This window comes from Acromyrmex echinatior, chromosome 2 (genome assembly GCF_024713525.1).
Source record: "Acromyrmex echinatior isolate Ae372 chromosome 2, ASM2471352v2, whole genome shotgun sequence".
In the NCBI taxonomy this organism is placed as follows: Eukaryota; Metazoa; Arthropoda; class Insecta; order Hymenoptera; family Formicidae; genus Acromyrmex; species Acromyrmex echinatior.
Window position 1 is genome coordinate 1,151,303 of NC_141853.1, and position 21,857 is coordinate 1,173,159.

The 21,857-nt window shown below is 33.4% G+C and overlaps 1 protein-coding gene and 1 pseudogene across 7 annotated transcripts in view; one reads left to right on the plus strand and one right to left on the minus strand.

Annotated features, from left to right (window-relative positions):
• Rbp6 (RNA-binding protein 6) overlaps positions 1-21,857 on the minus strand; it is a 748,725-nt gene that overhangs the window by 508,675 nt on the left and 218,193 nt on the right. For 2 of the 7 annotated variants that reach the window (XM_087403542.1, XM_087403541.1), the window contains exon 3: positions 14,148-14,201. The exons of the other annotated variants lie outside the window; for them this stretch is intronic. The gene's annotated coding sequence lies outside the window, so the exon portion shown is untranslated. The remainder of the gene's footprint in view (positions 1-14,147; positions 14,202-21,857) is intronic. 7 annotated transcript variants of the gene reach the window in all.
• On the plus strand, positions 17,758-20,228 carry LOC147910384 (uncharacterized; annotated as a pseudogene).

The following is a 21,857-nucleotide window of genomic DNA, read 5'->3' on the forward strand; positions in this document are numbered from 1 at the left end:
CGATGATTACGGTGCGACGCGCGGATTAGCGACCGAAGGAGACCGACACAACGGCAAATTGAGAAAAAAAACTAGTGAAATTACAAGATCAAATCCAACATGATATAATCGTAACATTTTATCGTTATTCAGCGATTACCAATGAACGTACCAAACAGATTTTCTTTACTCATTAAAATTACAGAAAATATTGCGAAAGTCGAGTTAATTATTGATTTTGAAGATTAAAGATTTAAAACCGTGAAATTGTACATTCTATAACGTATTATAGTGCGGCATTAAGCGCATATCGGACTATCACTGAATGGAAAAATGAGAATTATTATTACTCTAACATACGTAGTATAATAGTATCGTTCGTGTAGTATTTATTACGGTCGCGATTCTCCTAGTATCATCATTTCACTATTAGATATAAATAAATAATTAGATATAAACTTTTTAAAATTAGATAAAAAAACAATATATACAAATATTAATATTATATTCGAAATTAATATTATAATTGAAGGGAATTAAAATAATTCATAATAAAATTATTCATTAATTTCATTAATGAATAATTTCTCAAGAATACTACGAATTCACGCGTAATGATCCAAATTCATTCGTTAAATAAATTATAGCTGAAACGTCGAATAAAATGCCATTCGTCATGATGCAGATCATAATAATCGTTGCAATCGTAAAAAATATTGAATTAATGCGCCGAGAGAATCATCCCTTCGAGTGTTACCCCCTCTATTCCCCGCGAAAATGATTTAGTCCCCTTCGGGAAAATCGGTAGTTACTAAATAATATCACCGTATGCCAATTTGTCTATGTAATTGCATGTGATAAAGAATTGAAATATAAAAAATAAATTGTAGAAGGGAACGAAAAAATATATGGAAGCTATAATGCGAATAAATAACTTCAATATCTTCGTTTTATACTATTTCGTTTTATACAACTTCTAGCATTTTACAAGAGAATTCAATATTAACTTTATTGTAGCTTCATAAAATGCAACTACTAAGTTTGCGCGCAGCGAATGTGAAATTGTGCATTTTTATCAGCATTTGTTGTTGAACTCACCGTATTTACTCTTTTGAACCTACGTCATTTAAATAACGGAACTAAAAGCTGATATGATGTATGGTGACCAATTCGAGAGTATTCGCAAATACAGCGATGATACGGATCTTTTATAGCAAAAAATGTTAAACGTGGAAGGGAAATCGTACAGTTTATATTTCAATTTCATTTCCTGAATCGTCCCTACTTCCTCTTTTAAAGCGCTCAGGATAAAGTAACGGCAGGAAAAAATCTCTACTCTTTCCTACTTCCATGCATAAACTTCGAAAACTATAATTTGTGAATTTTGTTCGTGTCAGCCGACAAATGTCGGCCTTGGCCTGACGGGAATTGAAATATTTGTGCCGCGCAGAGTGCCCGGTTAAATGTGCGAATACCGTTTGATTTATGAGTATACCGGTCAGCTTGTTAGTTTCGTACTTTCCTGTATACATATACATATATTACATGTATACGTTATTTCTTTAGAATGATAATTTGATCGACAATAAACACATTTTACTATAAATATAATAATTAACGTGAAATAAATGAATTTTTAATTATTGTTTAAATTACTAAACTTGATTTTTAATATTCAATATTTAATATTGTCATTTTTTGAAACATAAATGAACTTAAAAAAAAACATATAAGTATTTAAATTGCATACAAGTTATATTAGAAATAGAGACAAGAAATTATTATATATAAAAGACACGAATTTAATCTGATATAAATGGAGGCAAATAAATTGTGCGATCAATAATTTCTCATTCTAAAAAACTTCTTTTTTTTTTTAAATTAATTCATTTATTTCTTCTGATATAATATTCTCGATTAGAAGCTATTTTTAGAAGCGAGATTGCCATGCATGTCAACGCGAGACATTTCATTGCACTTTTCGTTCGAGCTATTTCCGGGTGGAGGGCGACCTCGCGTTTCACATTCGGCGAAACGCCATGCCCAAATTCGCTGTATAAATATTTAATTCCCACGGGATTTTCACGGACAAAATCGATACGCGCAAACCACCAGAAGAGTCCCGATACACGTTTCTCCGTTGAAAAATCTACGCGGCTCTCTCGTTACGCAAATACTTGAGTTGAGTTGAAAATCGAAGTGATACATGCCGTTTGAATTGTCACAGAATAATTCAAGATGATGATAAGACAAAAATTAATTACACTATATAAACCAAGCAATTGTTGTATTAAAATAGAAAAAATTCGACTTTAGATTTTTATAGTAACATACATAGTTTATGATCGTTAAAGAATAAGTTATTATATAAATTCAACATCGACTGTACGTATTGATAATAACCTAATATAGGTCGAAACGTTTATGTTTTAGTATATATTTATTACTATGTTTATTATATGTTATCAAGTAATCTAAGATAATTTTATATAAAGATTGGTTGTCACATAGTAATTGTAAGAATCAGTGGTAGGCTTTAATGTTCTTTTCTTTAATTATTTAAAAACATGAAAGGCCAATTATAGTTTATTAAATCTGGACTCCTATTTATTTCAAAAATCGCATACGAAAAACTAGGGAAATATTTTAATATACTATAGCATTTCCCTAGTTCTTCGTATGCGATATTTTTCAAGAATAGAAACCTTAGTTTTTAAATAACTTGTAAAATTTTGTAATTTTTCCAAGGAAAAATGAATCATTGAAGATATTGTGGTAAATAAATTAGGGGCATTACTGTGTATTACTTAAAAGAACTGTGTATAATAAACGATATGAGATTATGTATTACTGAACATTGTAGAGCATTATTAGGGCATTAATGGGCATTATTAAGAGAGTTAGTAGAGAAGAAGGTGGTATTATGACACTCCACTTACATTTTGTACAATAACTTGATTAATAATCAATATTTAAATTTAAAATTCAACAATTACATTTGACAAAATGTTGTGCGATTCTAGACTTATGAAACATTTATTACTTAGGACGCTATTTATAAAAATGTAGCAACACTACATAATGATTCGAAGAAAAAGAGATGGTAATATGATCTTCCACAAAAATAGAAAAAATTGGTTTATTTAAAAAACAGCATTTGATTACAAAATTCACATATAAAGTAAAATATTATATAATGTATGTATTCTAATTGTGCAAACATATGTATGTACACATAACTCCTGTCACATATAAGTTGCTCAGTATTAGAAATCTATATACACATAATATAAACTAAAAATTAACAACAGAACTGCAATCGATTATTAAATAATTATTTTAATATGAAAACCATGAAAAAGATTTTGTAAGTAATCAACGTATAGAGAGTCACATTAGCAAAATGCCATGCTATTGTTTAAATTTGCTTTAACTCAAAATATATGCTATTGTTTAAATTTGCTTTAATTCAAAATATATGCAGTAAAATAAAAATAATCACATAAAATGTTAAATAGCAAACAACACACTCAAATATACATATATTCGTATGATAATACGCTCAAGTTAAAAAAAAATGAGGAAATAGGTGTAATTAATTGCTAAAATGTACTTTAGAAATGTTTCAAAATACTTAAAAGTAAAAATATGTTATAATAAATGCTGGCTATTGAGTATTGGTATACTAGCGTCATGATGTAACAAATAATTGCATAAGTAATCTAGGATTCGCTATATATTGTAATAGCGGAGACATTAAGGAGGACCACAATATCTACATTGACCATAATACCACTTTCTTGTCTAGGCATTGATGTATACAATTTTGATCAACTGTTTACTACCATCCCCTCTTGTACTTTTCTCTCTCACAGAATCATAATCCTATGTTACACACATATTAAAAGTATCTAGCAATATGAACATATTATTGTCTCTTGTTTATTGCATCTATCATTATCAGATCGATTATATATAATATTCGTATAAATATTTTCCCAAAATAAAATGTTTAAAAAGTATCTAACTAATAAAAGAAAAGAGATTAACCTTGCGACATCTATGTATACAGTTTTGTTATGTATTACACACATTCGGAAACATCACCGAGTTCCGCTGTATATCATTTTTGTTGTTCATTGAATGTTAAACAAGATATATAGGATCATCGAGTGATGTTTTCAAACATATCTTATCACATAGGTAGTGCATATAAAAATATTGCATAAAAATAAACAACAATTTTTTCAATCAAAACACCAAACATTAAGAAATATGATGGTAACAAATCTTGTATCTTTATCAATAAAAAAGTTATGACATAACAAATTTTAAAAAATTTCTTGAAATCACACACTAGAAGGCACCAAAGGATTGAATCTATAAATAATTCTACTCAAATTTTTATTATGTATTTTATTTGATAATAAATGATTTATTAGGACCGTATAATGTGAATACACAATAAATAAGAAAGAATGCCTATACTATGTCGAAGCTGAACCTTAATACTTACGATTAAGCAAAATCCAAATATAGATGTTCTTTCTTACTTATTGTATTTTATTTAGTATTAAAAATATCACTTGAATCTTTATGTTACGTATAGTATTATAGTTGTATAATAATATAAATAACGTAAATAATAAATTATATAAATTTTTTAAATATTGATATATAGAACAACCAGTATAAAATATATATACACATATATGATATATATATATATTGATATTTAAAAAATGATTAAATCGTATGCGTTGTAAGAAAATTATGTAACATTTATAATTATGATCATTAAATTACATCCTCTATCAATACGAGCTTCATCCGAACGATTTATTCCGATTTCTGAGCGACGCGGCGACGGTTCGATTGTTACGAGCCTGTGTACGAAATTCACTTGGCGAATCGGGCTTTCGAGAGTCGAATCGCAGAGAATCTGCACAGCTCGCGGCGGTAACGACCGCCACCGTCGAAATAGAACGGAACGAGAGGGTAGAGAAGCGGGGAGGAGGGAGGAGAGGAGGGCGAGGGTGAAAAAAGCCGAGAGGGTTAGCGCAGAGCGAGACGAGAGCATGAAAGCCAGCGGTTTCGCAGAGGGTTGAAGGAGAAGGGTAGGCGGCGGGGGCGGGTTCGAGTGGATGCGGATATTGCAGTCGGCCAGGTTCGATTTTGCCTTAACGGCGAGAGTGGATATCGAATGATCCACCATAGTCCGGGCACCTTTCGAGCCCCTTTTCAACCCTCCTTGCCCTGCCCGTGCTCTCTCTCTCGCGAGTCTAGGACTAATCTGCAAAGGAGGGGGCTAAGCCCAAGCTGTCAGAAGGGGCGAAGAAGAGACTCCGTGAAAGCAGCGGGCGGGATGGGGTGGCGGGTCGAATTAAGCCCGGACGCCGGACTCTCCGTCGGTAACCTAACTCACGGGGGTAGTATGCGTGCCGGGGTCCGGGTTGCTAGCCTAACTCCACTTAAATTAAAGCAATCTATCCTGCGAAACTCTCGCGCTAAGCCGACAGGTTAAGCGAGAGCGACCGCGTTCTCCCGGGCGCGCGCTTTCCTTTACTTTCCAGGTGAACACGTTGTCGACTGAACGCCGAGGATTTGGTCGTGTGAGCTATCCCTTTGCTCTCTCTCCTTATCCTCCGCACGTTTATCCGCCATAAACAGTTCGCGTGGAAATAGCTTGTTGGTACAGCAAATGATTACGTTATTTACTATTCTGGATTCTTGGGCCCAATTTTTCAGTATCTGGTTAACTTGTGATTAGGTTTAACTAGAGCCCTAGATTTATGAGAGAAGCGCGACTGGTGTTAAGTGTTGTGATTGGTCACTGACTTAGCAGTCAATCATGAACTAATTTCTGTGTAAAAGATATTAAAAATGACTGCTTAATGAATGATTTGTGGATTTCGTAGTTCATCTTGCAAAACGACGTCATTTTTAATATCTTTTTCTAGTATTTTTTATTACTTTTGCGATACTGACATAAATCGATCGCGCTTCTCTGATAAATTTAGGACTCTAGGCTTAATCTTTTGATATTTTATCCATTGAACTTCATCTATAATGATATCATGAACAAAGAGCCCATTGAAACATCAGATTAAACTTAATCACAAGTTAACCAGATAATGAAAAACCGGATCTCATACTGTTAACATATCAAAGGAGCAATGGTAATCTAATCCTTTCAGTTAAATAACATTTCAACCTTAATACATTTGTTTTTAGTTAAACTGTTTAATACCATTGTTTTAATTAAATTAATATATTAGAAGCAGTGACGACCTATAGAAATATTTAAAATTAACTCAAATTGTATGAGTATAATTTGACATTATTAATTTAACAGTGTAGAGCCAGTTGCTCGCACTTCAACAAATTTATTATTGTTATAAAGAGATTGCACAAGTGGCAATAATTCAAAATAATAAATACAAAGGGCATGTACCACAACGCAAGATAGTAGTGCAATTTTTACACATTTAAATTTATTGATTCTATTACGATATAATTAAACAAAAATCAAATTAGTCATAAACGTTTCGGCCTCAATCAAGTCATCTTCAGTATGTATATAAATTTCAAAGGTTAATGTATGCAGAACGCACGTAAATTAAGCTTTGGAAAATTATTCTGACATTGTACTTAACTGACCTTTAAGGCTCATAATTCGTTATATTGTTAAAACATTTATTTCAATTTTATATACATATTGAAGAATTTTACATACATATTGGCCTGATCAAGGCCGAAACATTTATGACTGATTTGACTGATTTGATTGATTTTTGTTTAATTATATCATAATAGAATCAATAAATTTAAATATATAAGATATTGCGCTACTGTAATATCTCGCATTGTGGTACATACCCTTTGTATTTATTACTTATTATTACTAATAAGTATATTGATTATAACGGAAAGAAAAAAATACTGTATGTATATTTTATATCAAACATAATTCTTTTCCATGATTATCACTAATATTTTTGTAACATATACGATATATTCATAACTGTTACTATCCAGTATTCATTCCTGATTTAACCCTCCTGAATAAAACACAAATATCGTAGTATTTATGGAATTAAATGGAAGCGAGAATATACGGTCTGATTTACGCTGCGATTGTATCGCTTATCACTGTGTTCCCCTGCTGTGATAGCTTTTATAGAGCCGGGACGACAAACGCTGCTTCGTCTCCTCCCTTTCGTCCTGATTTTCCTTCGCTACTACCGGAACGTGGTACGTGTTACGCGCTCGTTTCCTGGCGGCTAGTTCGACGATCAAAGCGCGAGCGGAGCACGTAGTACCGTCGTTTAATCCGCTCTTCTGGTTGCTCTGTCCGTGCATGAACGCCTGCTTCAGCAAAGATCCGCGTCGCGTAAGTCACGGAATTGCGCTCGCGGAGACTTATCCGGCTAATCCGTCGGTCGTCGGAGAAGCGCGATGCGGATTGACGACGTTGTCGACGACAATATATTATTTTTTAACGAGAATCACTGTGTACATTACTCTCTTGCTTCACACTACAGGACGTCACGTTTCATAATGCGAAACTGTCTTAATAGAAATACGTAGACTGCCCATAGGAAAATGAAGCATACCTTCACAAATTAATATAAATATTCTAACAAAAAATTAATGGAAGACAATTTTATTGAAAAATAATATTTACTGCAAAAATAATATCTGTTGTGTAAAATCTGTTGTGGCGATTATTATATCGAAGCTTTAAATTGAAAAGTGCAACAGTTTCAAAGTGCATGGACTCTTATACATATATACATTACATACACAAAATTATTTGTACACGCGACTATTCGGTTTTCACGAAGACAATAGGCATTTAAACACATTCTATTCTTGGATTTCTGTTAACGTTTTTCCGCACATCGTATTGCTCATTTAAAGTAAAATAATTCTGTAATTTTAATCTCAATAAATTTTGAACAACTGTTTTCCCGAACTTAAATGCTTCTATTTAAAATTTTAATTGTAAACCTAACGACAAATAACAATAATTCGCGAAGACAATATTTTATTAGAAAGATATCGAAGAGCATAAAGAATGCAGCAAACAAAATCGTGAGTATAGGGATGACGATTCAACCGTTAGACCATTAGACGGAAAGAAAAAAATATGTAATTCGAGTGCACAATAAAAACGATTTGTAAGTAAATCGCGAATTAAAATAAAGAAATTTTGATGATATTAGCCCGTGAATATGCTCTGAAATCAACTACGAAAAACAAAGCAAGAAATAATTCGGCTTATAATGGTTTTATGCATCAAAATAACTACATTTTTCTGCGGTTTTACGTCAATAACTTTTAAATGTATAAATGAATTTAGGTAAACTTTTGCACAAATATTATTGTTTAATCAGTATGTTAAAATTTGATTTAGTTCTTGTTTGATTTAGTTCTTGTTACTTCCTGATCAAATTTACAAATAAGTACTACAAAATATAATTTTACATAAGACTAACAAAAAAATTAAATAACTTTTAAACCAAATATGTTTAAATTTTATACATATAGATATTCAGACGTAATAATAGAACAATCAATGAAATTTGTATATTTGTGATAATATTTTGAGATGTGACACATATCTTAAAATTTCATTGATAAACGTTACTTTTTTATTACTTTAGTACTTAATCGCAAAAATTTTTATGAAAATATTAAGGATTTTTCATGATTCTTTAAAAATTTAAAAAAGATCATGACTCTATTGTATTAAAATTCTGAAAATGGCAAACTAATTACACAAAAGATAAATCGATTTATAACAATTGATATAGAAAATCATGTATAGTTTGTCCTATATTTGCACTGATTACATTGTCCAACAACTTTTTAACTTTTGCAATACAAAAGTGAATAGTCATTTCCGACTATCAATTTTAAACTAGTTCTTTTCCTATATATAATATGTAACACAAATAATTCGAAAAATAAAAATCAAAATGAGTCAAAATTTTAAAGCTAAAAGTTTTTGTGTAGCATTAATAAAGTTTAAGTAAAATTTGGGACCAATGCTACAGTATCACTAAAACTCTCAAAATAGTCGTTTTATATTTCTTTTATATCATTTTTTTTAAATTGTGACCTGGTAGCTTAATTTAGACAATAGATTCGTATTTAGCAGGCAAAAGTACATCAGAAATAACTATTTATGCTCGTGATAAAAAAATGGTCAAATTTTGACAAATTATATATGAAAAGATAATTGTTATATCTCAAAAATGTAAAATCATAAATCAAAACAATCAAGATGCATTTTAAAGTTAAAAGTTGACACTTTTGCGTGGCATTAATGAAATTTAAAAAAAAGTTTAGTGTTACAACTTTTTGCCTCTTTGACCATTTTTTCTTAAAATTGTGATGTGCTAAGTCAAATTTTGTCAACGGATTTGCATTCAGGCAAAAATACGTAGGAAATAACTATTCATATTTGTGTTGTAAAAAAAAAGATTAAATTTTGTCGGACAGTGTTATTTAAATGCTCTAATAAAAATTTAATCTTTTTATTTACGTGAATATATCTTTCTCTCTCTCTCTCTCTCTCTCTCTCTCTCTCTCTCTCTCTCTCTCTCTCTCTTCCATGTGTGTGCGTGTGCGTGACGATGTTAATTAGGAAAATTACATCATCAGTGCATCGCAAAATGTAACAGCGTACATAAGGATTTTGTAACGGCGCGGCGCGGCGGTTCGCATATGCCGGTGTAAAGCATAACAGTTTTTCATAATTACACAGTATAAAAAATAATTTGCGACGTAACGAGCCACATAACCGTAGCACGCAGGACGTGGCAACCCCCGTAGATGTGTTTTACATGCTTATACGTACCGCCACTTCGTAATTGGACGTATGCTGTAATAAAGTGTCACGAGACAAAACATCGATTACATTCAGATTCTCGGCATTCGGATAGCGGCAAAGTTTTTCTTGCGTAGTTCCATTGTAAAGAAGAATATAATGAAATTTGAGCAACCAAATACGTAGTATTTAATCCGCTAACATTATTATTTTTTATTAGCGGTAAATTGTCGTTCCCAAAATTTGAAACTACTGAAATGTTTTTATCTTTCTGAATAACAGTATCTTGTGTGTTTGCAAAAAAAAAAAAATAATTTAATTCTAATTCTGAAGCCTTTCTTTCTCGTGTAAATGAATTCCGAACGTACTTTACTGATGTAGTCAGCTTCGGACTTCATCGGGAGAAACAGACGGAGATTGTGAGCAAAATTTGCAAATCGAATCAGTGGTAGTACGTCGTATCAGGCTAATTCGCGGCGCGCAAGCGCAACATCAAGGCGCGATTAAATCGCGAGCGAATGCCAATCTGAAATTACACCCGGCGCGCCGGCATTACCGGATCGCGTCGCCTCGGATTACGGTTGTGTTTCTGTCTTACTTGTCTTACCCGCGACAAGAATGTAATACGGGGAACAGGACACCGGGACACGAGGGGGTGGCACGCGGACACGGAGGAACGCTACGATCGCGAACGCGCGTTCCTTCCCTCGAGTCTCACGACAAACGCCTCGACGCACAACGTGAGAACGATAATGCTCGAGAAAACGATCGCTTTTGATTCATCGCCCTCTATATAAGTGTATCATTTCTTGCCGTAATTTTCAGATTTCTTTAAATCTACGAACTTTTCAAGTTTCGCAAAATTGTGTAAAAAAAAAAGACCAAAAATTTACAAAAATCTATAATCCGTCTAATATCCAGTTTTCAAATCTCGTTTACTAAAAAAATTACGAAACTGTGTTCATGAAGAAAAACTGTTTCAACAATAAATTACGGAGTTATATATTTAAGCTACATTTACGAAAAAACGTTCTCTTTGGAACGTCGCCGGGTAAAGATAGATGTAACAATTAACCCTTTTTTTCAATCGAAATGCTGCGTTGCAATCGCGAAATTAAACGCTTATGCATTCTGCATTCTATGGAGCGGCTAATTCCTAATGGAAACAAGAGTATCACCTAGAAGCTAAAAGCTGGAGGAGCTTTAGGGCAATCAATCATGCAAATTGCGATCGCGGCAAAATCTCCGGGACGCCGTTCACGATTCCATATGGTAATGCCGCTAATGCAACGATCGCGTATCAACGAACATATGGGGTGTTCCTAAAGTCACGTGTTTATGTACATAAAATACTGTAAAATGTGATGACAAATCAAAAAAGAAATTATTTTTTTAGTAAAATTACGTCTCCAATATTAATTGTATGTATCACATGCATCGTTATATTTAATAAAGAATAAGCGCAATTTTTCTTGAACTTATGCATTAATATTATTAAGAACAGACTATTTCCTCTATAATTAATAATACCAATCGCTTTGCAATATAAAAATATTTACTCTACTCCGCGCTATAGAATCAGGTATTTTTGTAGACACAATTTTATAAATGTAATCGCAACTGTATTTTGTAAACACAACAATAAATGTGTAAAAAGAATTATTTGAAGTACTCGTATTGTCGAGGGAAAGCGATACGCAAAATACGCTTCGCGAAAAGAGAAGTTACACACACTGTATAGATACTTTATCGACTCATCGGCCGCAGTAATAATTGATAAGGTTCATTAACGAGATGGCATCGATTTGTTGCAAATGCAATACACAGCCGTTAATTAAATATTACACGAAATAACGAAATGAACAATTTTCTGCCTCACTCTCTGCCTCGTTCTCTTCTGTGATTTCTGTGATTCACTGCTTTAACTGTATACGTAATAATGAGAGATCGGAAGCAAATTATTTCTTGTAAAATTTCATTGTGTTATCATTTTCTACCTCTGCCTCGATTGTCAGAAACTAATTTCATTATTATCCTTTATGCGCTTGTATAACTTTCCTTTATTTATCTTTTAATATTTCTTTCATATATAAGTTAAGTGCTAATTTCCTTCATCTTGTAATTATTACTTTCCCCAACTAATTTCCTAATTTGGATTTCAGATAGTTCTAAAAAATATAAAACATTCTATGAATAGATCTATGTAAAAAGCTGTTGTTTTAAAATATGGAAAAACTACTTTAATATTCAGTTTTCTTTTCTTATCGCCTTTCTTATCACTTTTCTCTCCTAACATCCTTCTATCCATTTTCCTTCATAATCAGGTCGAAGGTGATAACTCGCGATTTTAATCGAGAATGCCACCCAAGTTAACGCGATTTTACGCGGCGCGATCAAACGGTCGAGCCGTTTATTATTTCATCGGAGACCTCAATATACCGCGCGATTATCGTGCGTTTTAATATCACGTTTTAATATTAAGCCCTTTTTGAAAGGCTACTCAAAAGGCCGTGGAGCGGAGGTGAGAGGCGTCATAAGCCGGGATTGTCGACATGGCACGTATATCCACTCGCGCCCCTCGTCGCCGTCGGCGAAATGCGTTGAATCGACGGGCACAGGGCGAGATCCAATCGAATTAATTATCGTCCGTTGTTAATTACCGCGGACCGACCGATAAAACGCGGCCGTCCGTAATCCCGCGATTCGCGAAAAAAAAAAAAACGGAGAGACGAGCAAACGTAGCGCGGAAAAAGCTGACCGGTTTTTCAAGGGGAGAGAGAAATGCATGAGTGTATTTCGGACCCGAAAATGCAGCGAAACAATGAATTTCAATTATCGCCGTCGCGAGATGCCGTCGCGAAACTGTTTGAATCGTTAATCGCGAAAACGTGCCGGTGCGATGAAATACAAAGTGTGGAGGGGGAGGGATGAAGGGGGAAATTTCTGAACGCGAATTGTTATGTGACTATGCGATGATAGCCTCACCGTTAGATAAATATTTTCGTTCATTTATTTGACAAAAATAAACAGATTATTCTCTCTTTCGGAATATCCTAATGACAATAGAACCGTCCCACGTACAAATATACACGAACATTATATCCCGCATTTACGCTCAGAAAAACAGTTATGATAATGGGAATTCTCCTTGCACTTTTTTGCGCAGTGCTTAATAGAGATAAAAGCTATCGGATAAACTAAAATATGTGGAGAAGAACTATAATACGAATTCGCTTTTACGTGTCACTTTCCACAAAATCCAAACAACACATAGAATGATATTACTACCCATACTAAAAAATGTTTTCATTTTTCAATTCATCTATTAAAAAAAAAAACATTCAAATTTCCGTATCGTGCATTTCGATTATTCATCCACTGAAAGAAGGAAGAGATTTTGTCTATATTTTTTTTCTGTACTGCATTTCAATCAACTTTGTACTTTCAAATACAACAATCGATAGGGAATTAGAAACTTTTCAGGTCCTTTAAACCGGTATCTTATTTACCTCAGAATTAAAGCATCGGGTCGATGTTATATTCGTGAAAATTCCATAATTAAAAATGTTTTTAAATTATGGAATTTTTTTAATTAAGGGAGAAGTATAAATAAAAAATAAATTTTAATTTTTACGGTTCTTCATTCTATGGACATTCCTTTTCTATTTTAAATATAATACATAAAAAAATCTATAAGATGAAGCATCCTAATAAGAATATGTCTGTGGAACAAAGCTTAATTAATTTTACTTATTCATAATCGCAAACTAATATTATAACTTTTATCTTTCGCAAATTTTTCCATCATGACTTTTAAATCTGAAGAGCGCATTCTACCGCCATCTACGCGCCAACGTAGAGAACTGTAATCCGCCCAAACGACACGCAAACACTTTGATGCACAAACATTTTGTAAAGGAATTGTTCTTCACAGTATACGCTCAGGAGACTCCATCGTCGCGTCGCGAAACCGGAGTTTAGATCGAAGTTATATCGTCGATATATCCAGAGAGAAACCGACACGTCAAGAAACCTCGTCTCTATGATTCGTTTTGGCGCTCATCCATCTTGGCGATGATTGCGTACAGATATTTGATACATTGAAATGCGAGATCGAATACTTATTAGATTTGACTACCTTCAGACGTTATAGTAATTCGATTATTAATATAATCGAAAATTGAAGGAACAGTAGTGTCTCGACAATCTTTAATACTTTATCCGATAAGTTTAGACGATCGAAACGCGATCATGACGTTATAACTCGCATGTTTTATCTCAATAAGTATTTTCACGTTTCAAATACCGGAATTGTAGATTCTTTACTTACTATGTTTTTACCAGCCGCTTTATCCAATCATTATAAAGATATCAGTAATATTACCTGAAACAGAAAGTGAAAAAGTCGTATTACTATTCATGGTAACGTATAATAACAAATATTACGTTTTTATCGCTTTTATCATATCAACTTATTGCTGATGTTAAATTATTAAAAACATTTAATATCAAATAACATTAATTTCGTGTTATATTTAATTTAATATTATTTATTACATGTTTTAATTAATTTGTTAAATAAATTTATCATAAATTTATTAAATCTGTTGATATCTGTGTCAATGATTGTTTACAAATAAATGTATGTGAAATATAAATGAAAAGTACAATACATGAAAGAATTATGTATATGTGATTGCGGAAAAATAGAATAATGGTATCAATTAGGAATAATGATATATTATTAAGAGAGCCACCTCTGCGTCGAGAGATGTTACAACTAATTAGCAATCATTAAAACTCATAAAAGTCAAGACGTACATGTTCTATCACTGGTATAACAATTACTTGTTATATTGCCGATTCTCGTAGCGTAAAGAACGATTTATGTACTCGATTATCGAAGCGAATATCGTTTGCACTTAGAGTATGAAAGATCGAAAGGAAGCGACTATTTTACTCATAAATCTACTGCTCCATCAACATGGAATAATAGGCTTCTGAGAAAAGAAGCGAATTGCGTTTGCAGTTGAAATAACAGAAAATGACAGGAGATTATTATTTACTCAGGAGATGGGCTGGCCTACCATCGATCAAAATAAAATGATAGACTTCTAAGTGAAGCAATTATTATTGTCCAAAATACTTGTCGAGTAATTTTATACAAAGTATGTTAAAAATTATCCGCAAAAAAAACTTTAACATTACCTAAATTTAAATAAAATTCTTAATCGTTTCGTTTTGCATACGTCAAAGTTTTGCATAAAAAAATATTAAATGTTACATCCTTCCAAAAACCAAAAAGATTTCTCTTAATATTAAAAAATTAGCTGTTCAAAGATAAATATTAAAGATAAATTAATACAATTAGTTAAGCATTTCATTACGCAAAAAAGATCTCGACAAAAAGCTTAGCTATAAAATATCGATTTAAAAATTTATTGTTAAAAAATTAATACTAAAACAATTAGTCAAAAATTATACTGCATCCAAAAATATGTTCAGTAAAAATTTAACGTATCTATTTTTATTTTACGTAAATTTTAAGTTATATAAAATGAACAAAACAAAACATGTGATTAAAGTGATCAATTGGATTTATTATGTATTTATAATATACAATAAAAAAAAAACTTGACGTGCCGGATCGCATTACATTTTTGTAAATATGTTTATCGTATTATACATCGTATATATATATATATATATATATATATATATATATATATATATAATCGTCATTCATATTGAGACAACAAATTAATTATTCAAAAGTATATTACGCAAAGAACGCAAAGGGCGATGAATATAACTATGCATAATCTTGACGTAGAGTAAAAATCAATCAATACGCGTCGGGGAGTTAATTATCTATATTGTGCAGAGCATATTTTGATCGAAAGTGCCGTGAATGCCAAGAGCATCGAAGCGGCGCGGTGCGTTCTCGTCGTCCTGTTCCCGTCTTCGTAATTTGCGCGCATCGAAATAATCTCGAGACAAGAACGATCGGCGTGACGGCGCCCGTCGTAAATCACCGGTCGATCCGATCGCGGCGAGCGCCGCGGCGTCATCCGTCTCTGACAAAGTGCGAACCCGCCGAGGGATCTTCCGCCTCCCCCGGCAACTTCCGGCGGTCGTTATTTACGGGGCTAGATTGGCGGGACTTGGGGGAGCTCGAGTTCCAGCGCGAGAGGCGTGAGGTCGGGATCGCAAATTGATCTCAGAGCTCGGGAGGCGGCGGCGGCGGCGACGGCGGCGGCGGCGACGGCAGCGACGGAGGCGTCGCCTTTTATCGCTCGCCGATGCACTTCCTCGCGCCGCGTCCCGGCGACGAAAGTAATTTTCTTAGACCGCTATCGCGCGTACCACGTCTCCTTGCGACGGGTCGCTTAAAAAATGCATCTTCGAGAAATCGATGCGTTATCGGGAGAAATGTTACGTGCATGCAATTTGTGAAATAGCACTCCGAGTGATGTATGGTGTTCACGTAGCTCTTGGATTCCGGATCGAGCCTGCTTATTTTACATTAAAACGGGTTCGAGACCGACTAATATGCCAGAAGTGCATGCCATTGAAGCATTTTATGTTCACTATGTCCATTAAAAATGTGGTAAGATATCATGGCATTCTTTGTCACGAAAGAGTTGAATCGACAATATTACATTTTGAAGCGTGCGTTCGCCGAAAATTAAAGGTATACGTTGGAATAAAAACCTTGTGTAGGTATAACAAGGCACTATCAAACATAAGTACTATCAAAAATAAAAAGAAAAACGAGATCAGAAATTCTGCATTGTGAGAAGATACGTTATGCGAGACAAATGTAGTAGATAATTGGAGATATATTTATATGACGAAGGATGTGTGTATCTGATTTACAAACATATTCTATAAGGGTTATGCAAAATCAAAGAAATAAGGATCAGGAAACAGAGAATGAGAATTCCAACTTCTCAATCAAAATTGTTATTGTCTGTTTCTCTATTATCCTTTGTGCACAGATCCTAATTTCTGTATTTATATTAATATTTAGCTTAGTTCTCTTATATTCGGAATAAGGAATAAGACAACAGTATTATTCAATAGCATTTGCATTGTCTGTGACCGTACAGCCTGTAGCTGCTGCTTTCAATTGTCATTTGTTCAAAAAATAGTTATTGGCTCGTATTCAGAACGTGCTTTTATTTTTCAGCGCTTGTTCAGCATATAGTTTGCGTTACGTATAGGATTCTTGTTATGTTCTTCAGACATAAAAGCGCGTTTATCGATAAAAGTGTGCTTTTTATCCTAAATACGAGCGTATAGCACATCACAAATATTGACGGTACATTTATAACGTTCAAGTACCTATTACACAATATATACAAAATATACACGGGAAGCCTTGTACTTTTTAAAAAAAAGTACTGTGAATTCAGATAGATAGTATCGCCAATCGAATCGCTATTTTTATGATTACCTTATATATCCCATATTTCATGTTAGCATACTGGAGAAATATCTTCTTAGTATGTAACTTGAAATGTCATTTCCATTTAGAAATTAATACCTCGGATTTAGATGTACGTGATACATGCTTATATAAGAGTGTACGATTGTATTACATACGGACTTAATTCCTATAATTAAAAGTTAATATTGAGAAAGACGATCCTAAAAATTACAATTTGAAAGTTTTATATAAGTAAATAGATCTTTAAAAACGTCATTCCAATTTTCTAAATTTCTAAAAGAATAAAATCTTCAACGACGTTGCAGTAACGTAAGGTATATACGAACGTTCCGATAAGAAGACATTTATTAGAGCAACGATACAACTAAAATGAAATGTTAAAGCGATTATTAATCGTAGAAAGAGTGTAGCACGACGGCACGATTTAGGTAGTGGCTCGAGGATGAGTCTACGGTACCGTAGGTCAGGTATGAATTCTTGATGTCGTGGGCCTAAGGTACGACCGCAGACACCAGGATCCCACTGCGCTGGCAACCACCAGTGCCTTTCTCTGACAATCTCGCGGTATGTTAACGTCACTACGTACGTAGAATTAAGGTGAAATTCTATGGTTCATTCTCGACGATTATTTCGGATGAATCATTCAACGTGACCCCGTCGAACAAGCGTCGATCATCTATCATTATCAGTAGACCACTAAAAACTGTCGAATAAGTTATCGACAATTTCTTGGCTACAGACTGACCTACTTTTTCTTTACATTATAGCTGTACCAGAATACAATAACATCCGTTATTATATTTTCAAGTTACCAATTTATAATCATGCATTTTCTATTTAAATTTATAATGTGACATTTATATAATATTACAAACTCGTGAAAGATGTTCGTTCGAGTGGAGCACGAGAATAAAATTGTTCTGTGAAGATATTAATTATGCAAATTAATTTTCTTTCGTTTAAAGCTTTGTGGACGATCGTCTAAATTTGACTATGCAAATTCCACTTCCATATAACTCACAGTCATCATAATTAGTCCAGACAGTTCTCCGAAACACGCACAAATCCCTGTCACCGTCTGCACCGAACTGAATCTTTGATAAAGAAAACCGATGACGATGTTCAACGATGTCCTCCGTGGGTTGAATATTCGTGGAAACCACGAACATTTACCACTTTAGTCACATATACGTTGATTGTGTAATGTCCGATGCAAGGGCTGGGTAATTAGGGGATACACCACTAATTGAATCGAGCTATGCAGTATACAACCAAGTAGCAGTTCCTAAATTTTGGTGTGTAGAAACTTAGATTTTAGAATACTTACATATATCTCCAAATTTTCATGAATCTTAGCATGAATCTTATATTATTGAAACTAATTATAATAAAGAAATAATAATATTTACGTTATTGCATAATTGCAATAACGGCGTAAGGTACGATAATAAAATTTTTCGTAATAATAAAATCAGTAGAGAATTACAAAGTAATTTAAAAATATGTATTAACAATTACTAATTAAAATTATAAGAATTAATAATACCCATTGCTTTTTGTAATGCGCACGATTTCTGGATCGATTCTACGTAATAACAATTAACTGATGATCGTTTTCCAGTGAAAGTTAAGAGGCAATCCACATCGTATATCAGCGAGTGAGCGTTCTGGCGATTCGCCGAAATTCAGAATATCGCGGTGGAGAAATCGGCGGCGACGATCACGTCGCTAGAACTCGAATTATCCCCAGGACCGGAAGATCAGTTCCCAATAATCCGCGGCACGCGCATTTACATCCGGGAACGAGGCAATAAATACAGCGTTTACACGACGGTCCACCTGCACGGCACGGACGTGGCCCGGTCGTTCTCTGTGCAACGATAGGAAGGGGACAGGATAAATTCCTGGCCACTGGCCAGTATTTCGGGTTCCCGAAGCCGTTTCGTCCGATACAAATGGACGCCACCGACAACCCGGGGAACTGCGAAACTACGAAACTACGGTACTAAATGGACCTGCTACCCTGTTACCGTCGTCGCCGTCGCTAGTGGCGGGATACGAAAGAACGCGAACACATGCCCGAAGGGGTTGACGATTAATGAACTCGTCGTACTGTTACACGGGATCGTGCCAGGTTCATCGTTTGTGCTGTTATTGGCAGATACTAGGAGATTGGTGGTTAACATCGTGACATCAATGGCTCTTCTATTATAAGCAGTTGAAAACTGTTAAGTATTTCTACTGGCTTAGATCTTCAAGTTGCTAACAAATGACAAAATATTCTTTGGTCAATGCTGTTTTAATTTAAACTCTTGATTTATTATGACATGGAGGTATTATATTTATTGTTAATTAAGAACGTTATGTTTAACATAATGAAGAATGATTCGAATTTTTATTGGCAAAAGAGTATCTTAAAGAAAAAATACACTTTTGAGATTTTATGTAAAGGACCTCGCACGTTTCTTATGAATCGTGAAGCGAAATGCAATGGCAACCTTATTTCGTATGTTATAAGTATTTCTTTCAAGTCTGTAGGATCACGTGGGACTGAGATTGTTTATATCGCCCAATATCTGAAATAGAAATTAACCAAGTTCGAACAGTTATATCTCGAAAACTGTTAATTTTAGAAGGTTGACACTTTTAATCAGGACCTGGAACTACAATTTCCCAAAATATGAGGAGATTTGACCGAGAACCAAAATCCATAAAAAACGTGCGGAGTTCTTTGTAGGTGAAACCTACAGGAATATTAGCCCTTTGGTTCTCAATATGGAATATCCAAAGTTTCTTTTACTTAGCTACGTGCTATAACTTTTTTATTAATAAAGGTACATAAATTTACTTGTTATTCTTAACGTCTAGCATTTCAATTTAAAAAATGTATTATAATATATCTGTTTTTAATATATGTCTGTAATATTTTTAATATAATATATATTTCACAATATAATCTATAAGTTCCTTTTAAATAAATCTATATAGAAATATGTGCAACATTTTCTAACAAAATATAACTTGAAAAAGATTAGTAGTGTTTATTTTGCTTAAAAAGAGTTCTAACAGTGACAGTAGAAAGATAGAAAGAAAAGAGAAAAACTGAATGGATACAGAGTCTGTTCTATATATGTATATATATATATATAAAATATATATGATGTATATATATATATATTATATATATAAATTATATATATATAACTATATATATATATATATATAAATTTATTAAATCTTAACACATATTTTTTAAAATATTACTAATTGTAAGTATTAAATAATCATTTACTTACAGTGTAAATAAATATTTAGTCAATAAAAAAATGAAATTAATGGTTTTTATTAAATAAATATATGTGTTTAATGTAAATATTTACTTAAAACTATTCAAATAAATATTCATTAATTTTTTTTCAGTGCACACGCGCACACACACACACACACACACACACACGTATAAGAGATAGGAGCTTTGAATATTCGTCCAGGCCAAACGAAAAATAACATAACGAACAATTTGAGAGATTATAAAGGTCTGTCCTGATTTCCAATCGATTTCAATCGATCGCAACTGTCGCGCACAGCAGATCTCTGAGTCCTCTTTACCCATCGGTCCTAATGGGCCCAATTTCCACCTTTCTCTGGTCGAGTCAGTTCGCGTTTTGCATTTTGCCACGCACGTTCGTCTCGCGCACGTCGTCGCGCAAATTTAGCGTAAATAATTCGAGCATTTGCGTTCCATTGCCTCCCCATCGAGGACTACAAAACGGTCATCCACATATCGTCGTTCACAAGCACGTGGACAGATGCACATATCTGCCCGTACATGTTATATGTGTGCGTAGATGCAATTTACGAATGTGTCTGTGTATATGTGTGTGTGAGATTGGTACGTGACGTGCATCGATACAACCGAATGCATATAAGCCTTTCATACCTACAAGTAAAATGAGAATTCTCTTTTCCCTTTGAAGGTCTGAGCATCAAAAAGGGGACCCACGTGACCTTTTTACATTTGAAGCTAAATGCGATCGACATGCATTTCATGCTCAACTATATTGACTGTATTTAATATTATTTATATATTTATATTTTTTGTACAAAGTCTTTATGCGACTCCGTTTATCCTCGAATAAATAAAATTTATCAAATAAATAATAAAGAGGGCCAAGACGGTCAAAACTAGATATTTTAAGTATATGTAAATTTTAAAAATATAATCTTTCAATTTTTTATAAACTATGCGCTTATGTTACTGTCAGACTTGAAATACAATCATAAACTGAAACTAAAATAAATAATATCACAAATTAAAAATAAATAATAATAATAAATAATATCACAAATTAAATTAATCATTGATTCAATAATGATGCTAATAAGCATTTTAAAACACTGCAAAAAACTTATTGCGAAAAATAAACGTTCAGAAACGTTTTCAACAGTAAATATACAACCGTCAAAATAATGAAGATATAGTGCCACGTTGTTACGTCGTCGATTACGTCACGAGCTATCTATGTCTCTGTTCAAGAGATAAACGAGAAATCGGTCACCATGTGACGTTATTCCAAAGCTACCGCG